Source organism: Lissotriton vulgaris, chromosome 1_1, assembly GCF_964263255.1.
Source record: "Lissotriton vulgaris chromosome 1_1, aLisVul1.2, whole genome shotgun sequence".
Taxonomy (NCBI): domain Eukaryota; kingdom Metazoa; phylum Chordata; class Amphibia; order Caudata; family Salamandridae; genus Lissotriton; species Lissotriton vulgaris.
This window is the reverse complement of record NC_141685.1, coordinates 1,369,276,105-1,369,281,104: the sequence shown is the minus strand read 5'-3', so window position 1 is coordinate 1,369,281,104 and position 5,000 is coordinate 1,369,276,105. Positions and strand designations below refer to the sequence as shown.

Sequence of the window (5,000 nt, the reverse complement as noted above, 5' to 3'; positions counted from 1 at the left end):
ACCAGTTGTTTTTCTAAAATGTCTATTAAAAACAGATCCTTTTCAATATTTAAACGATCTAACAACAAATTATTTAAACACACATGATTATAGATGTAGGTATACTGTACTTACTGACATAAATTATCGTTCTTGAACATATTTGCGGTAAGGGGAGCGGAGCTCTCCCCCAGGCCAATCAGAATGCAGATGAATGCAGTTGCAGTTGAGTGACCTGTGTTGTGGCTGTCTACAGGGAATGCACATATGTAGCTGTCTCGCAGCCCAATCCAGACGTCAATCGAAGACAGGTTTCAATGCAAATAGAGCAGTAAGTGCAGAGAAATGCTCACTCTCTAAAAATGGCATTTATACAATAGTACGATTAAATCCAACCTCACCAGTAGATAGGATTTATCAATAAATAAATAAAGCTTCTCCTCTCTGATATGGAATTACCCCCCAAAAAGTATAAGGGAATACCCAATGCTAACCTATGAGAGGGGCAGACCTCACAGTAGTGAAAAATTTAATAGACTGTTTGATACTACTAGGACATACAAACTACCACAGTACATGTCTTACCTTTTACTTACATAGCATGATGCCCCTAGGACTACCTAGGGCCTACCTTAGGGGTTACTGATATGTAATAAAATTGGAGTTTAAGGCTTGGCAAGTAGTTTTAAATGCCAAGTCGAAGTGGCAGTACACTGCAGCACAGGCACTGCAGTAGCAGGCTTGAGACAGGTTTGAAATGCTATTTCTTTGGGTGGCACAATCAGTCCCTGGGTATATGGTATACCACTTTACAAGGGGCTTTCAAGTAAATTAAATCTGTCAGTCAGGTATACTCCAATTATACACATGATTAGGGAAGAAGCACGTGCACTTCAGCACTGATTAGTAGCGATAAAGTGATCAGAGTCCTAAGGCCAACAAAAAGATACAGCAAAATGCAGAGGTGAAAAGCAATAAGGTGGGGTTGGGACCACCTTAAGAATGCAAGGTCTAACAAAAACGAACTAAGGATAACATGAGTAAAACATCAGGTTTCTCTACAGCATTTTGTGAGACAAGTGGGCCTTCTTTTATCTTCCATAAATGCAATCCTTCCCGGACCCCTTTATTATATAGCTCTTCAAGGAAAAAATATAAGCACTTACAAAGGAGCCTCAAATACTCAAAGATGGTAGACTTCTGTAATATGGGACATATACTAAAAGCAGCACGAAAACAGAGTGCAATAGGGTCCAAAAAACTTGAGTGACCCATGAGAGTATGCATGCAAGCCTATGGTATTCCAAACTAGAGATATACGCATGCAATTTTTGTTTTTAGGAGAGAATGTGCCTGCTGAAAAAAACCTTATTTTTAAAAAGTGCATTGCAGAATATCAGGAATTTGCTGTGGGAAACCTTGAAAACTTGCATACAGATTATGTGCACACGCCTTACAGTCAGTTGTTGTGGCCGAGTGGTTAAGGCGATGGACTAGAAATCCATTGGGGTCTCCCTGCGCAGGTTCGAATCCTGCCGACAACGAGAATCTTTTTAACATCGGCTACAATTTCAGAAGTTAACCTTTAGTATTTCTTCCATGTCAGTTTTATAAATAGGTGGCTTATTTTGGTGTCACTATTGCCATATCACATATTTATTATCGCTCCCCCTTTCATATCTTTGCTATAACTCTCGTCCTTCATTAGCGCTGGTGCAAACGCTTCAAATTATTATACCCTGGCTCTCTCGGTCATACCTGTGCATGCACTTGAAACTTACTTTACCAATAAAAGAAGCAAATAGTGAAATAAAATAAAAGTGCTAGCTGGATTAGGCAAACACACTTCATAAAACTGCATTTTCTTTTCTATTCTCCCCCGTGTTACAAGCTTAACTGCTCCCTGTGTAATTTCTCTTAACCTGCTGTTCCTGGAAGAGAATTTCATCTACAAGCTCTTTCTGTGTTTTTTCCTAGTCTTTTCTTTCCCTTTTCTTAGATTTGTAACTGTTCCTTTACGTGCTCTATTTAGGCGCCATTAATCTCATTTGAGCTCCTTGTACCTGCTGCTGTTTTCTCCACACCTCATACTGTCTTTTCCCTCTTTCTCTCTTTCTCTGCGGTTGGTGGCTACTTTCCAAAGCGTCTGATGCCCCAATGTTCCTTCGTCTTGTTGTCAGACGTGAATTTGAAAAGCAACAAAATTAACAAGCCTTTACCACTCACACATGGCAGAAGTTTATACTTTAATTCAATGAGCTAAGAAAAGTGTGTTGTGGGGCCCCTACGAGCCATGGTGCTTGCTTCATCATAATTAGGCATGCAGTCATTAGCCACAGCTCTGATTATGGGTCACTGAGGTCAGTTTCAATAATTCCTCAAAAACCTAACCATGCCGTCCCCCCTAACTGTGTAGTTATCTTGCTTTACTGCTGTTTGTGTGATTAGCTGGGAGGAGCTCACGGCAGCATCCTCCCAATAAAAGTGTAGATGGACCGTTCCTTAACTCTTTCTTGCTTCACATACAGATGGCTTGAGGAGGTACAGGGGAGATGCAGGTCTAATAAACAGAATAGAATATCTGCGCCAGGTGTGTTTCTCTGCATTGGTGTCCCATCACAGGCCCACCAGTGTATGTGTGATCTTTGACTCCTGCCAGTTCACAAGCAGGCGGCCAGGAAACTGTTTCAGCCTATCAACCACTGAGGAGATAAAGCCTTTGTATAAGGAATGAGGAAGCAATGAACACATTCAGCCTATCACAGGAGTAGCCCTGAGTGTTCCGAATTATAATTTCTTCATGTCACTGTACGTTATTGAGCCCAAGTAGCTCGCCGTGATCGTATAGTGGTTAGTACTCTGCGTTGTGGCCGCAGCAACCTCGGTTCGAATCCGAGTCACAGCATTGTGGTTGGCAATGTCATGGCAGTTGGGTTTTTCCTTTACAGAATTCCCAAATGTACCAGTTGTTTTTGTAAAATGTCTATTAAAAACAGATCCTTTTCAATATTTAAACGATCTAACAACAAATTATTTAAACACACATGATTATAAGATGTAGGTATACTGTACTTACTGACATAAATTATCGTTCTTGAACATATTTGCGGTAAGGGGAGCGGAGCTCTCCTCCAGGCCAATCAGAATGCAGATGAATGCAGTTGCAGTTGAGTGACCTGTGTTGTGGCTGTCTACAGGGAATGCACATATGTAGCTGTCTCGCAGCCCAATCCAGACGTCAATCGAAGACAGGTTTCAATGCAAATAGAGCAGTAAGTGCAGAGAAATGCTCACTCTCTAAAAATGGCATTTACACAATAGTAAGATTAAATCCAACCTCACCAGTAGATAGGATTTATCAATAAATAAATAAAGCTTCTCCTCTCTGATATGGAATTACCCCCCAAAAAGTATAAGGGAATACCCAATGCTAACCTATGAGAGGGGCAGACCTCACAGTAGTGACAAATGTAATAGACTGTTTGATACTACTAGGACATACAAACTACCACAGTACATGTCTTACCTTTTACTTACATAGCATGATGCCCCTAGGACTACCTAGGGCCTACCTTAGGGGTTACTGATATGTAATAAAATTGGAGTTTAAGGCTTGGCAAGTAGTTTTAAATGCCAAGTCGAAGTGGCAGTACACTGCAGCACAGGCACTGCAGTAGCAGGCTTGAGACAGGTTTGAAATGCTATTTCTTTGGGCGGCACAATCAGTCCCTGGGTATATGGTATACCACTTTACAAGGGGCTTTCAAGTAAATTAAATCTGTCAGTCAGGTATACTCCAATTATACACATGATTAGGGAAGAAGCACGTGCACTTCAGCACTGATTAGTAGCGATAAAGTGATCAGAGTCCTAAGGCCAACAAAAAGATACAGCAAAATGCGGAGGTGAAAAGCAATAAGGTGGGGTTGGGACCACCTTAAGAATGCAAGGTCTAACAAAAACGAACTAAGGATAACATGAGTAAAACATCAGGTTTCTCTACAGCATTTGGTGAGACAAGTGGGCCTTCTTTTATCTTCCATAAATGCAATCCTTCCCGGACCCCTTTATTATATAGCTCTTCAAGGAAAAAATATAAAGCACTACAAAGGAGCCTCAAATACTCAAAGATGGTAGACTTCTTTAATATGGGACATATACTAAAAGCAGCACGAAAACAGAGTGCAATAGGGTCCAAAAAACTTGAGTGACCCATGAGAGTATGCATGCAAGCCTATGGTATTCCAAACTAGAGATATACGCATGCAATTTTTGTTTTTAGGAGAGAATGTGCCTGCTGAAAAAAACCCTATTTTTAAAAAGTGCATTGCAGAATATCAGGAATTTGCTGTGGGACACCTTGAAAACTTGCATACAGATTATGTGCACACACCTTACAGTCAGTTGTTGTGGCCGAGTGGTTAAGGCGATGGACTAGAAATCCATTGGGGTCTCCCCGCGCAGGTTCGAATCCTGCCGACAACGAGAATCTTTTTAACATCGGCTACAATTTCAGAAGTTAACCTTTAGTATTTCTTCCATGTCAGTTTTATAAATAGGTGGCTTATTTTGGTGTCACTATTGCCATATCACATATTTATTATCGCTCCCCCTTTCATATCTTTGCTATAACTCTCGTCCTTCATTAGCGCTGGTGCAAACGCTTCAAATTATTATACCCTGGCTCTCTCGGTCATACCTGTGCATGCACTTGAAACTTACTTTACCAATAAAAGAAGCAAATAGAGAAATAAAATAAAAGTGCTAGCTGGATTAGGCAAACACACTTCATAAAACTGCATTTTCTTTTCTATTCTCCCCCGTGTTACAAGCTGAACTGCTCCCTGTGTAATTTCTCTTAACCTGCTGTTCCTGGAGGAGAATTTCATCTACAAGCTCTTTCTGTGTTTTTTCCTAGTCTTTTCTTTCCCTTTTCTTAGATTTGTAACTGTTCCTTTACGTGCTCTATTTAGGCGCCATTAATCTCATTTGAGCTCCTTGTACCTGCTGCTGTTTTCTCC

General features: G+C 40.7%; 2 non-coding genes across 2 annotated transcripts; both read left to right on the top strand.

Annotated features, from left to right (window-relative positions):
* The first annotated feature begins 1,441 nt into the window (after positions 1–1,441).
* On the top strand, positions 1,442–1,523 carry TRNAS-AGA (transfer RNA serine (anticodon AGA)). The gene has a single exon. It is a non-coding gene; the product is annotated as a tRNA-Ser (tRNA).
* Positions 1,524–4,382: 2,859 nt separating this feature from the next.
* Positions 4,383–4,464, top strand: TRNAS-AGA (transfer RNA serine (anticodon AGA)). The gene has a single exon. It is a non-coding gene; the product is annotated as a tRNA-Ser (tRNA).
* Positions 4,465–5,000: the final 536 nt, after the last annotated feature.